The sequence below is a fragment of the Pleurodeles waltl genome, chromosome 1_1, assembly GCF_031143425.1.
Source record: "Pleurodeles waltl isolate 20211129_DDA chromosome 1_1, aPleWal1.hap1.20221129, whole genome shotgun sequence".
NCBI classification, from domain to species: domain Eukaryota; kingdom Metazoa; phylum Chordata; class Amphibia; order Caudata; family Salamandridae; genus Pleurodeles; species Pleurodeles waltl.
The window spans coordinates 553,665,317-553,682,413 of record NC_090436.1 but is presented as its reverse complement, the minus strand read 5'-3'; positions in this window follow the sequence as shown (position 1 = coordinate 553,682,413).

Sequence of the window (17,097 nt, the reverse complement as noted above, 5' to 3'; positions counted from 1 at the left end):
GCTGCAAAAAACGGGCACTAGCACAAAGGGTGAAATCAGATAGAAGGACATGGCACAATAGTAATATGGGGCAAAACAGGCACAGGCACAAAAGAGTAAGATCGGGCAGAAGGATATGGCACAATGACTACACGGGGCAACAGGAGACAGGCACGAGCACAAAAGAGTAGAATCAGACAGAGGGAAACGGCACAATAACGACACTGGGCAACAAGAGACAGACACGGGCACAAAAGAGTAGAATCAGACAGAGGGATACGGAACAATAATGACACAGGGCAACAAGAGACAGGCACAAAGAGTGAAATAGGGCAGATGGACACGGCACAGATCAAAAACAGAGTACAGAATGCAAAAGTACAAAGCAAAGGTCTAGCAACGCTTACCAGAAGCACACTAGACACCAGGGATGAGGTGCAGGCGGGTGCCTGTGGGTGGAGGAGGGCCTCGAACACGCGAGCAGCAGCGTGGGTGGTGGTCGGGGACCCGGAGGCAGCAAGGTGGTGCTGCGATCGTAGGGGAGCGAGCTCCTGGCCAAAGGAAGGTCAGAGGTCGCTCACCCTCGATGCGCAGCGACCGCCATTAAGAAGGGAGGAGGGAGGGAGGAGCAGCTGGGAGGCGGGGGAGAGGTGAATGGGGGCGCGAGGGGGGCGGGCCGCAGGGGAGTGGCGAGCGGCTGAGAGAGAGCCGGAGCGGGGGAGCGCACAAGGGGCAAAAGCAGGTGAAAAAAGTGGAATCAAAACAGAGGGACGTGGCAAAAAACGAGCACTAGCACAAAGGATGAAATCAGATAGAAGGACACGGCACAATAGTTATATGGGGCAGAACAGGCACAGGCACAAAAGAGTAAGATCGGGCAGACGGATATGGCACAATGATTACACGGGGCAACAGGAGACAGGCACGAGCACAAAAGAGTAGAATCAGACAGAGGGATACAGCACAATAATGACACAGGGCAGCAAGAGACAGACACGGGCACAAAAGAGTAGAATCAGACAGAGGGATACGACACAGATCAAAAACAGAGCACAGAATGCAATAGTACAAAGCAGAGGTCTAGCGACGCTTACCAGAAGCCCACTAGACACCAGGGATGAGGCGCTGGCGGGTGCCTGCGGTGCCTCGAACACGCAAGCAGCAGCATGGGCGGGGGTCGGGGACACGGAGGCAGCAAGGTGGTGCTGCGATCGTAGGGGAACGAGCTCCTGGCCAAAGGTAGATAACTAGAGTTGATAACCCCCCTTTATCACCTAGTCATAAATCATTAAATATAGAGTCAGGTACATATGAGGTGGAGACAGAGTCAACCTGTCTCTTCTTATTTTCTTGTTGCAAAAACAGCTTTCTCAATTTTACTTTACGTACAAAAAGGAATAGATCAATTCTAGTTCTACAGAAATCCAAGTCAGCTGTGGGACAAAAAGATAAACCAAGTTCCAATAAAGATTGTTCCGCTGGAGTTAACTGATATTCAGAAAGGTTAATGACTGTAAGGTAACCCTCACCCTTCATTTTCTTTTCGTTTGCCTTGTCAATGTCCCACGAGGTATTGTATCTTTGACTGTTCCAGTTGCCTCTTCGTGTCCCTTTTCTCCTACGTTGCTTCCTCCTTTTCCTCTTGGTGGTCTCCCACATACAGTCTGATTTCTCTGTAAAAAACTATATTCATCCAATGATGTAAAGGGAAGAGGATCCTTACAAGAGGTTATCTGGATATCTTCATAGTCTGATGAATAATTAGCAGAACTTGATTCCGATGTTGCCAATTCCTGTTTTCTCAGTAAGCCCACCTGTTTGTATTGTTTAATAGCATCATCAAATCTCCCCCCAATGGTCAACATTCTTCCCAGGGCATAGTCCTGTTTATCCCTCAAAAATGTAAGTCTCCTCTTTTGTTTTATTTCTTCCTCATATTTCTCCAATCTTTTCTCCATTTGACTCAAAAAATTGCTTATTTCCTCTTGTTCGGGATGCTTGTCCAGAATCTCCTTTATTTCAGCTATCTCTTCTATTGCTTGGTCTAGTTCCAAAGAAGCATATTTTGCCAAACGTTTAATCACTGACTTACATGTGTCCGCCATTAACTTGGACCATTGCTCCAAGAGTTTTGGGTTGGGGTTCTGATACGTGGGAGTAATAAGGATCCTAAGTGGGAACCTCCCCACTTTACTGTAATTCTCTAATGACATCACTTCCCAACATCTGTTGATCGCTTTTTTAGATAATTTCTCATAAAGTACCAACTGTTGCTTAATTGTCCTGCCCATTATCTCATCCCCTTGGGTTAATGTTCCCAGGTTGAGGAGATGAGTCATCTGCTTCGTTAAAGAGACTTTTGACGGCTTCCCGGCGTTTCTGACGTATTCCACTCATATTCTCCACCTGTCCTGTAACAACCCTTCTCAAAATGCTTCCAAAAGATCCTTAACTTAAAAAAAGATGCAAAAAACACGTTTCACCGACAACTTATATTAAGTCCAGTGACACCTCATCCATTTTTTATATTTCCAAACAGGAAAAATTAAGAAAAAGAAGAAAGAGGAAAAAGGAAAACTGGCCAGTTGTAATCATTCATCCAGAAAGAACGGAAAAAAAAGAAGGAAAGTAAATAGAAAAGGAACATGTCCACGGAACATGTCTTCAGCTGTCACTCACCTCACCTCTTCTTCGTAATCTCTCGTACTCTCACATTATCATAACAGCATATTTCCTCTTTACGTGCTTTGTGATATGTTGGAATGTTTCAGAATTCTTTAAAGTTCCAAAAAACGTAAACCTGTCAGCTTTCCATCACCACACTCCGAGACCACAGCTCCCAGGGTTATCCTGGTCCATTCACCGACAAAAATGTAAAAATTTCCAAAATGCTGAGTTTTTCAAAAAGCCCGGAGAGCAACTTGGATCCTGTCGGCAGTAAAGACTCCGACAACTCCACGATCCAGAAAATTAAACGTTTGCAGGAAGCAGAATCCCATCAGCACTGCACCGCATCACCGTGTCCAGAAGCCACAACTCCCAGAAACACTCAGATTCGCTCACCAGCGTAGACTCCAAAAGCCAGGTAGAAGGAAGCCGTTACGACACTCCAAACTCCGCTGTCCTTGAGGGGAGCCCTATCACTGGTAAACGCTGCAAATCCAATTAATTATATAAATGCAACAAAAACAAAGCACAATTCCTCCCAATTCAAACTGACGGAGCTAGGATTTTGAATCGATGACAGCAATTCCACTTAATGCCGGCTACGTGCGCCAAACGAGGCTGGTGCTGACTAAACGGTTGTGGCCCCCATTTATAATAGAAAATAATTATTTCAGTTCCTTTTTAAGCTGTAAAAGAAAGTCGCACCCACCGTGTCTGCATCTCTGTATTAATTCTTTATTCACTTACACTTTTCAACCTCAAAGGGTCTTTGTCATGTCCTGAATGAAAAATTTTACTCAATCCCCCATCAACATAAATACACCAGTTTCATAAACATAGAAAAAATGATTAAAAAAATACATATATATACACATTATTTCCCAATCTCCTAAACTCATCAAATAAACTTCTTTTACTAAAACAAATTTTGTAGGAGCTCTAAAGATTTCAATAATAATACAACTGACTTAAAAGGCGACTCTAACGTGACTATTAACATTACATGTCACGGGAGTCCGGTGTAGGTGTCTTAACAATTCTTATCTCATAATACATATAAAAATGACTCCTATGAATCACACCATCTTGGTTTCTTAGTTGATTTTTTCACAATAAAGTTATTATCATAATCTGCAAAAACTCAATATTCTATGCTATATTATAAATCTTAATAATTGCCCAAGTGGCCATTCATCTATATGCATGAAATAATTCACAATTTATAGAACTTTGCAAGACATGATGTAACTAATATTTACACTATCTCAAAAATATGATAAGCAACTCTATATGAAGCATTCAACCCCCAAACAGTGTAATAAGGTTTTGAACTTCCCAAAAATAAAAAACATGTGAAATAAAAATAAATATAAAAATAAAAAAACTGTTATACCCTGCACTCGATTATAGTGAAACAAGAAAAACACAGAATCTTCCAGTTCCAGTATCCAATCCAGTGAAAGCGCAAGAAGGAGACACTTCATGCTAAGATGCATGAAAAAGACATATACAAGGAATAAAAGACATGCCCTTTACAGTTAATAAGAAAAAATATGAAAATAATAATAATGGAAAAATGATAGTGAGAAGGAAGGAGAAAGAAATGTAAAGGTAAAGAAACATTGAAAGAAAAAGGCAAAAAGAAAAGCAAACTTTGTAATTTTACATCCCATAGACAATATATGAAATGGACCACAGGCTAATAAAGTCTGAAACCACTAACAATGCTGTCACATCAGCCGACGTGTGTATAAAGTTATTAATCCTCATTCAAACCTCCAGGCAACTACTATTGAGTAAGATGTTATATTCTGACTCTTTCACTCTCAAAAGCCTTTCTCTGTCTCCTCCACGTATAGTCTTCTCAATCCTATCAATACCAAAGAATTTCAAAAGATCAGCATCCTGGTTCTGTACTTTTGCCCAATGGCTAGCAACAGGATAAGAAGCATCATGATTTTTAATCACTCTATAATGCTCTAAAATTCTCTTTTTCACAGGACCAATAGTGCTGCCAACATATTGTAATCTGCACGGACATTGTAAGACATAAATACAATGATCCGACCCACAAGAGATAGATTAATAAAAAAGTCAAGGAACTCTTGTGATTATGTTTCTGCTTCAAAAGGATATGACTTTTGTCTAGTGGCATTTTTGATGCCATACAGTAGCGCAGAAGATTTATTTGCCTACTGCAAAGATTAAATCTGTATTTTATGTATTTTATGTAAACAGCTGAGTGGATTAGTAAAGCCAGCCATTACCTGCGCTATAATACAAATGAAATGCATGTACGAGGGGGGCTATGGATAGATAAAGGGCACTTTTGATAGGAGGTAGTGAGGGAATCCGAGGAGGGAGACATGGGAGTGGGAGCACCAATAATGATTGTTGGAATGGGCGCCAGATGCGCTAAGGACTGTGATGACTGGTATGTGACGAGGTGAATTTATAGTGTGTCTTTTTTGTCTGTTTGAGTGTCTTGAGAAAACATGCTGATTGAGGGAAGAAGCAAAGGTAAGGTGACTGACCTTTACTGTTGCATGCATCACACACTCACCCACCAGCAATCTTGTGACTGTCTACGTAGGCTAGTGTTTTAGAGCGAGAGTTTGGCCAGTAGCAGAGATGGCGTCTTATTGGATATGTGCTGCTCAAGCTCTAACTCGAGTTATAGAGGACAGCTCTGATATACGATCAGAGACAGCAGATACTGAGACAGCATCTGAGGGATAGGACAATGGCACAGACTCTGGGAGTGATGTTTTCAACAACTCCTCTTCCAGTGATTCTGAGGGAGGTGATAAGGACAGTCCTGTTGTTCCTTCGCAAGCACAGTCTGTACAGAGGACAATAGCGGGTTAGCCCAACCCAGAGAGAAGGTTCATGTGGCTGCAAGCACAGAGAGAGTGCTTTCTTAGGAGCTCCCCAATTTAGTTCAGCCCCAAATACGACCACCCAAATCGTATTGTGGAAACATCAAAATGATCTATCACAAAACAACCTGGTTTTGTAAGGCAGGCACCTACGTTTTTGGCCCTGGGCTCGGCGGCCATATAGCGAAACCTACCAAGCCCAGACATTTCTAGAAACTAGACACCCAGGTGAGTCCACTCCGGTGTGACTTGTGTGGATTCCCCAAAGTGTTCTTACCTAGAATACCCTGCAAACGTGAAATGTTGGTTAAAAACACTATTTTTTCTTGCATTTCTGTCACACAAACTACGGAAATATGCTGGGACCCACAAAATTCCTACCACCTAGTGTTTCCCCACCTGTCCTGATGAAAATGCTAACCCACTTGAGTGCCTGTACCTAGTGCCTGCATCAGGAATGGATCACCCCAGGGTCAACAGTTGCCCTTATGTAAGGAATAACATTGACCATTGCGTGATCCATTCCTGACACAGGCACTAGGCCTGCCCACACAAGTGAGATACAACTTTTTAAGAAGACTTGGGGGAATGCTGAGTGGAAGGAATGTTGTGTCTCTTCTCAGATTCCAGAACTTTCTATCACCGAAATGTGAGGAAAAAGTGTTTTTTTTGCCACATTTTGAGGTTTGCAAAGGATTCTGGGTAACAGAGCCAGGTGGCACTTACCCCATCCTGGGTAGGTGTCTAGTTTTAAAAAATGCATAGGTTTAGTAGGTTTTCCTGGGTGCCGGAAGAGCAAGAGACCAAAATCCACAGCTAGGCACTTTGTCAAAAACAGGTCAGTTTTCTTTGGGAAAATGTGATGTTTCCACGTTGTGCTTTGGGGCATTTCCTTTTGTGGGCACTAGGCCTACCCACACAAGTGAGGTACCATTTTTACCAGGAGGCTTAGGGGAATGCTGGGTTGAAGGACGTTTGTGGCTCCTTTCAGATTCCAGAACTTTGCAGTACCGAAATCTGAGGGAAAAGTATTTTTTTAAACAAATTTTGCGGTTTGCAAAGGATCCTTGGTAACAGAACCTGGTGAGAACCCCACAAGTCAGCCGATCCTGGATGCCCCAAGGTGTCTTACTGTCAAAACTGCACAGGTTTGGTAGGTTTCCCTAGGTGCTGGCAGAGCTAGCGGCCAAAATCCACAGCTATGCCCTTTAAAAAAAAACGTCAGATTTCACTGTAAAAATGTGATGTGTTCATGTTGCATTTCCTATTGCGGGCAGTAGGCATACCCACACAAGGGAGGTACCATTTCTATTGGGACACTGGAGGGAACACAGAATAGAAGAACAAGTGTTTTTGCCCCTTTTCTTTCTCTACATTTTTTTCTTCCACATGTAAGACAGTGTGTAAAAAAGAAGTCTATTTGAGAAATCCCCTGTAATTCACATGCTAGTATGAGGACCCCAGAATTCAGAGATGTGCAAATAACCACTGCTTCTCAACACCTTATCTTGCTTATAAGTTCTGCCATAGCAGAAAAAGGTTATACAAGAAAACGTGGACAGAAAACGTGGACAAAAATGGCTCTTTTTTTAACCTGAATTTCAATTTTTTTTTATTTTAGCTGTTCCGTTCTGTAAGAAAACCTTGAAGGACCTACACAATGACTGCTTTCTGAATTCACAATTTTGTCTACTTTTCAGAAATGTTTAGCTGTCCGGGATCCAGCATTGGCTTCACACCCACTTCTGTCACTAACTGGAAGGAGGCTGAAAGCACAAAAAATAGTAAAAATGTCCTATAAAATGTAAAAATTGTGTCAAAAAATGTGGTTTTCTGATTCAAGTTCTGTTCCTGAAAGCTGGGAAGATGGTGATATTAGCACTGCAAACCACTTTTTGATGCCATTTTAAGGGACAAAACCACATGCTTTCTTCTGCATCCCTTTGTTTCCCTTTTTTCTGAAAACATTTTGTTTGCTGTATTTTGGCTAATTTCTTGGTCTCCTCCTGGGGGACCCACAAACTCTGGGTACCTTTAGATTCCCTAGGATGTTGGAAAAAAAGGACGCATATTTCATGGATAGCTTATGTGGACAAAAAGTTATGAAGGCCTAAGCGCAAACTATCCCAAATAGCCAAACAAGGGCTTAGCGCTTAGGCCCAGCAGCTAAGGGGTTAAGGAGAATGGGTTGTATTTAAAAACAGGTTGTTTTTTTTAGAATATTAACATACACAGTGGTCTGCTGAATTTAGCTGACTACTATTCCTGTGATGGCTGCGATTCTTAGTCGGTCTCATTTTGCCTCCTACTTCATTAATAACTATGAGGTTCAAATTGCAACCCACTAGGAATCGTTATTTTGTGAACCGATTTTTAAAGAAATATAGGTTGGTTCACCAAATAAAACACTCGCTCCAGAAATAGTGATCATAAATTGCAACCAGTATTTTGCAACAAGTGTTTAATACATGTATTCCATAGTGTCTTATGTAAGATACTTATAGACTTGAAAACAGTCCTGTGTTTTACTGGAAGTCAGTATAAAGAAGCCAACGCAGAGGTGATATGGGCCCAGATTTACCAAAACTTTCAATCAAGTTTGCGTTACATTGTTAATCCAAAGCAAAGTATAGTGGTGGCATTCACAATCAAAAGCAAATTGAGATTTGTATTGGATTATAATCAGAAGCAACACATAGCTCTACAATGCACTGCTTTGTGTTACTTTGCATCAAGGGGATGTTCCATGGGTGGTGCATGGGTGTTCCATTCATTGGTCTAGAAGCAAACCCTTATCTAAAATTAATTGTAGATAGGTATTTGTGCTTCGTAGAGATAGGCATAATCATGAGAATGATTTTAATTTCTCCTTGTTTTCCACTTTTTGCATGTGTGCTACATTCTACAACACACAAAGTGGAAACACCATAGAACATAGGTTTTGTACTTGAAGGGGCTGTTTCCATTATGAAAACCATGCTTAGCTGAAAGCTGACACCCTTAAACTATGGAATAAGGGTGTCTGTATTGGCACATAGCAGGCACAAATGCACAAGCACAGGGAGAAAGCAGGTGAGTGCTACATCTTAATAGATATGCCACTGTTCTACTTTCTCCCATTCACGCAACACAATACAGCAACTTTACTTGCTCCGTTGCATGATTTTGTAGTAAATCTGAGGCATGGGCTCTCAATTGTAACTGAAGTACCAATCTGTGGTGAAATGTTGAACTCTTTGTAAATTTTAGACAAATCTGGATACACTGAACTTGAGTTCTAAAGACCCATTGATCTAAAGGCATTGTTGTTGGACAAAAGGTAAACCAGTCAAAAAATTCTGCAGAGCTCAAAGTAACAGATTTTGACCATTGATTTGATCTAGGCCCGCATGGTTAGCTCTGAGTCAATATTTAACCAAATGTTTTTCTATGGTTTACCAAGGATCACTGACATAGTAATGATGCATACAATACCGAAATACATAAATATTGGAAATCAAATAACAATAACAAAAGTATTGACTTCCTTTACTTAACTAACAAAACCACAAATATTAGGAACACATATATTGTTGCTGAACATATAGTTTTTTATGCATATCCAAAACAGAAATAAAATAAATAAAAATATTGTTATCTTTAAATAAACATACATTTCAAAAATATCGAGTCACATAATATCAACTACAATATTATCACCAAAATGAATAACCATTAACAAATATTTAAAAAATAATATAAATAACAAAACAATTATTGGAAATAAATGTAAAACATTGTATATACCTGTTAATATTAAATATAAACATATTACATAGACATAATCATAACCATTCACTCCAATAAATTACATACTTAAAATTATAACAATAAAACCCCTAAAAAAAATCATTAAGTACAAACATTTAAAAAAAAAACCTAAGTAAATATATATACATATATTCATTCACTGAAAAAAACAAAGGTTGCAGGGATTTTATAGTTAGGTTCTGAATTTACTTGTACCAAACCATAGAAATTCAGAAGTCAGAGTTATTTCAAGTAACTATAACTCGTGCCCTTAGGTAACTATAACCCGCACTCTTGTCATGCTTAGTTTACTTATCAATAATTTTATTACAAATGTTGCAGTGATAATATCAAATATGCCATAGAAGATGTCATCAATGGAATAATATGTGGAATAACTAGCTGTGCATGGGGAAGGCGTGAGTTATAGTTACCTTAGGACGTAAGGTATAGTTACTTGAAATAACTCTAACTGCAACTGGTAAATTTTTATGGCATTGTATGAGTAAATTCAGAATCTAAGTATAATGTCTTTGTAACCTTTAGTTTTTTAAGTGAATGTCCATATTTTTTTAATGTCAAGTAATTTTAATTACTTTCTGTTAATCCAACCACCACCATGCTTGTCCTTTGGCTGTGCGTGGCAGGGGTGGGACATAGGGCCTGCATCCAAGCCCTTATAACCACCCAACCCTGTGGTGTGCACGGCCAAAGGCAGGGGTTGGTTTGCAGGGCCTGTCTCTGTCAGTATCTTTAAATAGACTTCCTAATGGAGAAATCTAGGGGCCTAATTCCGATGACTGTGATCCTAAGACTGCTGTACTCGTGGTGGCGGTCTAACTGCCGCAATCTTGGCTGTTCGACCACCAGATGACAATGTTGGTGGTCGGACCACCTGAGGTCACTGCCTTCACCAGGATCATGGATCCCAACAGGTTGGCAGCGGTGCAAGTCATGGTCAAGCACTGCGGTGCCGATGTCGGCACTGCCATGCTGATCACAACTTGCCATTCTGCCAGCCATTTCATAGCCGGGTCACTGCCATAAAAAGGCTGTCGAAAAGGCATAGACGGGGCCAGAGGGGGAGCCCTGCACTGCCCATGAGTATGTTGTGGGCAGTGCAGGGGCTTCTCTGTCAGCATCCTTAAAATGCATCATGATGGACAGTGCACATTCTGAGGGTGCTGTTCAGGGAGACCTGAGGCCAATGCCGCTGCACTGTCTGCACTGGCCACCCCGGTGGGTAAGTCATAATACGGTGGTCCAACAGTCAGACCACCAAAATTATAATCAAGCCCTATGACTTGAAAGGACATTAAACTGCCAGAAAAAAACTACTACCACAAACCAGTGGAAAAGTAGACATAAACTATGAAATAATGATTATATCACCTAAATAGAGAGCATAAGTAAATCTGAAACCTGAACCTCTACAAACTACCAACAATTAAACATTTAAAATGAATCTGACTTTTTTCAATCAACAGAAAAGAAAGCACCTTCTTCACGTTAGCAACGGATTAGCTGCACAACCATGTGAAATATCTAAACATAATATGCACGTAAGTATACAAAATAAAAGTAGTAGCCTTATTTTACATGTAAAGAACAAGCGTACAAACTTTAAAAAATTGTACATATTTATAATACTACACTAATTTCAGATACAATAGTGACAGCAAAGTATATACCTTCACAGAAAGGAAAGCCGTTACTTAATAACATCAGCTACACTTACTGCCAAGAACTTTCATCAAGAGAAAATATAAATTGGAAATGTACCAAATATTATTCTAATACATGCTATCGGAGGTCAACTACAATAGATGATGTTGTGATGCATGTAGGAGGGCACAAACACCCCTCAAATGTGACAGAAACAGAAGTAAGGGAGATATTGCAGGATGTAAGAGAGGCAGATACTAGCTCCTCGGAAACCCACAACCAAAAACCTTTAAGATAGAGGCCCATATTTATACTTTTTGACGTGAAACTGTGCAAACGCAGTTGTGCATCAAAAAGTATAGCGCCGGCTTGCGTCATTCCAGATCGCCAATGGGCACTAAATTTAAGGAATCCCGCAAACCAGTGCAAAGGTTGGGCTAGCGTCTGGTAAAATTACATTCCCCGGGTGGGGATGGTGGTATGGGGGAAGAGGGTTTGCACCAAAAAATGATGCTATGCTAGGCAAAAAATGCCTTTAACCAGCCTAGCATCATTTACTGACAGAAAACCATCCATACCACATGACACCTGTCTTATAAAATACAGGAGTCATGCCCACCACTCCACTGGCTGGCACAGGGGACAAGGGTCCCCTGGGCATGGCCATTGCACCCAGTGCCATGTAAGGGGGTCCATTTCAGGACTAACACCTGCCCTGACCCAGGCGTTAAATAATGGTGCTAAGCAGGCTTAGCGGCAATATTTAGGCCCGCTTCCCCCTTCATTTTTTGGACGGGAACGCCTACATTTCCTCTCATTGATGGAAGGTGATTTCACGCAGTCCCAAAAAATGACCTTAACTCCAATATTTAGACGCTAGACGGGTCTAGCGTCAAAATATAAATATGGAGTTAAGTTTGTGCTGAATTTGCGTAAAAAAATGATGCTTATTGAGCACAAAGAAAGTATAAATACGCCCCATACTACCTAATGTCCCCCAACACCTTACAGACCACCTACGATCTATACCCACTTTAAAAGATTTAATTGCACAAACTAAAAAAGGCACCAGCGATACTCCTGCTTCAACAGTGTACAAGAAATAACCATACCTAAACAATGGACATATTGAAAAACTTTTTACCTGACAACCTAAATGATGAGAAACAAATTCTAATATTCTCTACTGCAAATAACCTAATAAAACCTAGCCAATGTCAATGCCAAAGGATGAGTGGGACCTTCAAAATGTGCCTCAAACTATTCACTCAGATATACACCATAGATTATGTGTATCAAAATGTAAATATACCATTATATATGTACTCTACTACCAAATACACAAAGCAGCACTTACTACAACCTATTAAACCACATTATGGGCCTGATTACGAGTTTGGCGGTCCATCCATTGCCATGACAGCAGTCCAACCACTTTCGGCTTAGCAGTCGGACTACCTTATTATGATCGAGGTGGGCCTATGGAGCAAAGACTGCTGTGGTTCCACTGGCACAGCCAGGCAGCGCAGACCACTGTGGTGATGAGGCAGAACAAACAGGCCGGCGGAGCCAGTGTTTTTGCCAGATACATGACGATGTTGCACACCGCCAATGTGACTGTGGTTGTCCAATCACCACACCCCAGCAGATGGAATTGGAGAGTATAAAGAAAGCAACTCACCGGCAGGTAGCATTACACGTCCTGTGCCACCAAAGAGCCCATCACACACATCCTGCCGCTGCTCCTGCTCATCAATAGAGCCCAAAATTCATGCTGCAGTGGACGTAACTTATTGTAAGTACACACACCTACCTGTGTCATTAACCTTAACAGCAGATCAGTGTGCTGTTGTCCACATGATATGGGGCCTATGCTACCGTCACCAAGTTCATGTGTTATTGTGTCCACAGTCAGATTCATTCACAAAGAAGGTCACACTCACAGCCATTAAATACGCCCTGCCACTGGCTGCAACACTATACAAAAACACATGTCTGAACATCTTAGGCACAAGGACAATGAAGTGTACACAACATTGTGTCACACAACAGCAACAACATAGCATCATCACCTCTACCAATACAACTGACACCCTCATATTGCACACATGCCATGGACTGTCATCAGATTAAACACACATATGTATGGTTGTGTTATAGAAATAAAATACCCCTCCCATGAGGCAGCCCTATAATCATCACCCACATTGCATCACAATGGAAGGGCAATGGGATCCAATATAGGTTGAGAGTCAGTTATCCAAAGTTCACTATCAAACAATATCTGCACATTAGGGGTAGGGGCATCAGGATCACTCAGGGAAGTATGCTGCCCTGGAACACATTGCACTGATCACACGCCCCTATACAATCTTTGCACAGGAACTGGCCCTTCAGGTATCTCAGGGACAAACAATAGTAGATCCAAGTGACATGCCTATCTGCATGATATGGAAGTGCAAGTCAAGAAAGCAAATACAACTCCAACAATATGGCCCACACATCTAGATGAAGTAGCTGCAAGGTACACACAGCAAAATGGACACATGCACAGTCAAATGCAAAGGAAGACAGCACAACTGAACACCCTCCATGTCTGCACAAAGAAAACTCAAGCTGCCACACATGAGACAAATTTGCAATCCACATCAGGGGGACAAGTCTAACACCATATATGCAGACATTGACCCGCACAAAATGAAATACTTACCATACTAAACAGAACATAAAGCAATGACACCCCAATTGCATTAACACCCACATATGCATGCAGTCAACATCTACCTTTGTCTAGGGTGACACCAGCACACCCACAAAGTCAGATATTGCAAACAACAGCAATGGATCAGCAAGCAGGCTGAAACACACACAACTGTAGGCAGATAGCACAAGTTACTAAGGAGCAACATAAAGCTAGAAAATGAATTGCAGGGTAAATGTGTACCCAAAAAAACAAAAATGCATATTAGCAAAGGCCATTGGCCAGCCCATTTTGATGTCTCTGCACAGTACTATGCCCACACTTGACTCCTATTACTGCAAGTGAACCTCCAAAGAAAGGGGCATCAAGTGTGGAAGCAGGCACCTCAGGGATCATTCTTGGGGGGTGTCGAATTTGGGATGGATGGGTTTGGGGTTGGGTTTGGGAGAGGTGGACCGTTTCTTTGGAGGGGTGGGCTTCTTCTTTGGGGGAGGGGTATGGGTGCTTACAAGGAGGGCCGGTGTGACAGGGGAGGACTTGGTTATGGAAGAGATGTGTTGGGGTGTGGGCCTCTTGAGTTCAGGAGGGGGTTTGGAGGGAACAGGGGAAAGGGCAAGATCGAAAAGGATACTCTCCTTCAGAACTCAGGGATAGTCATCAGAAGGGGTTGGAGATATGGAGGTTGAGGGAGCGGTTGTCTGGTGTGTGTGTAGATGTCTTGGGAGTGTGCATGTGTGAGGTATGTCTTTGCTTGGGTGGTGTCTGTTGCATGTTTGAATGTGGGTTCTTGCATTTCTTGGGGCTGGGATGGGAAGGTGCTGGTAGATGGAGTGGTGGACTTGTGTGTGTCTGCTAGGGTGGTGTCTGTGGATATGATGAATGGAGTGGATGTCTGTGTGTCTGTTGGGCTGTGTCTGAGGGTATGGTGAATGAGCTGGATGTCTGGGTGTCTGTTGGGGTGGTGTCTGTGGGTATGGTGAATGTGGTGGATCTTTGTGTGTCTGTTAGGGTGGTTTATGCAGGTATGGTGGGGGTGGTGCATGTGTCGCTGGCTATTGTGGTGATGCCTGTGGGTATGCTGGATGTGGTGTGTGGGTCAGTGGGGATGGTAGGCATGTCTGGTGAAGCGGTGGCTGGTGTTGTGTGTGTTGGTGTATGTTGAGCTCCTGAGTGCCGGTGTCTTGTGGTGTTTGTGTCGATGTGTACTGCTTGTGTGTGTTGAAGTGGGTGCATGCAGATATGTCTGTGTGCTTAGGACAGGGAGAGGAATAGGGAATTTGGATTGGCAAGAAGGAAGTGGGGGGATGAATATGAGGAGTGACCAGCTGCTATCAGTGAGGAGGCTAGAGCCTGAAATGATCTCTGTAGGCCAGACGTGGAACTGTCAATGCCCACCAGGAAAGAATAAGTCTTCTGAAGTTGGCTGGCCAACCACTGGATAACATTCACAATGGCAGTCTCACCCACAGATATGCTCCTCAGAAGATCAATAGCCTTCTCACTCAGGGCAAACAAGGGTTGGAGCGGAGGCTCCTGCGGTAAAAGAGATGCCCACCCTCTTGGGTGAGCGGGCACGATCAACTGGTTGGGGAGCAACAGGGAGGGTGGCGATATAACTGGGGGTGGTGGACAAAAATGGAACAGGAGTAGGTCCAGGTGGGTCTGCTACCACTAGAGTGTTGCCACTGGATGTTGAATCAGATGATGAGGATGTAGATTGGGTCTCCTGTGTGGCACCCCCCTCACCCTCTGGGCTACTGGCTCCCCTGTGTCAGTGGTGTCTTGACCAGAGGTACCGTGCCCAGATGATACTCCACTTAGTTGTGCCCTGCCCCCTTTGCTTGCCTGGGATGATGCTGCAAATCCGAAGATAAAAAGGGTCACCATATGTTCATGAACACACAGTTGATTAGCAAACATTACCATAACGTCAAGTAGACCCCAGCAGCAAACTACATCAAAGTGGCTCCTACATGTACAATACCATGTGCATGCCATCTGAACTGTCAACAGTTGTCCCATTGGAAAATCAGGATCTCTATTACAATTGCATGGGTAAAGTTGTGCAATCACAATAACCATTGAACAAGTAGAAGACCACTTCACCTTCAATGCTTTGTCGCACAGAGCATACCTCAGTTACCTGTTTTCATACAATAGAAGCCCAATGCCAACTTCATTCCCACATCCCACACAAGGTCATGCAGACTTCTATATGTCACATACACAATAACACAACAATGTGAAATGATGCTCCCAGAACATATCATGTTGCTGACAACAGTACGGTAGCCTGGAGAAGGTGACATGGAAATACTCATGTCACAATGAAAATTGACACAATGGAATAATGGAGGTAGTAGTACTGTTGATCAGATATGCAACACATTTGGCATGGAAATGTACACCATGAAGAAAATGTGCAAATTGACAGGGAGATATGTCCCTAAAATCCTAAACACAATGAATCAGAATGCCCCAAGGAAATCACCACTAATGTCTGGCATACTGTGCAATGACATACTGTGATTGAATCAGTAGGTGTCATTAGTCCTTTGTACGTTGGAGAGGCACAGAGATTTACAGATACTTGTAGAAGGCCCCCATCATGTTACCCAATGAGAAGCTACATCACTGGCTCTATTTTTGTCCTTCAACCCCAGACGTTTGTGGATGAATGGGTATACACAAACACATATGATTCAAACATAGCTGCAAGTCACTCCATGATGCGTGACAACAGTTAGGTTAAAAACCTTCTCCATTACACATATGCAGTGGACTTTCAAACATGATGCCACATCAATAACATGGAAATGCACATTGTGGCTAAATAATCTAGTCATACGCATCATGTCCCTCATTGCTGCTGCAGCTGTACATGTCAAATTACATGTAATGACGGTTGAGGGTAAGTGTCAGTCAGAAATCAATGGTGACACACTCCTGTCTGTGACACCGCATGCAATGTACCCCCATTGCAAATGTCCTATTCTAAACACAGGTTGACATGCACATGTGTGAGGAATTACAGAAATCATCCCATGAACAACTGTTGGCAACAGTGATGGCACACAAATCATTTCCATGGACATTCCCCACTTACCAAGAGAAAGTGTTGATATGTAGCTGACCCAAAGAACACTGTATGCTCTGTCTCATGTATGATGGGCATTTTCACATTACAGACAGTAGTGAGGCACCAGCACCCATCACACGCTGAAGACAAGTAGCCTCTGAGTGACAGATGGCAATATACTTATTTGACCAGACACATGGTTAAGGACATTGATTCATCACTTTCATTCCTTTTGCCTGTAACACTGAGGGGTAGTAATCTGTAGCATAGAATTTAGGCCCAAAACAGCAAAAATCATTACTTGATTGATAAATATACACAGCCATGTGTTGTCGCTG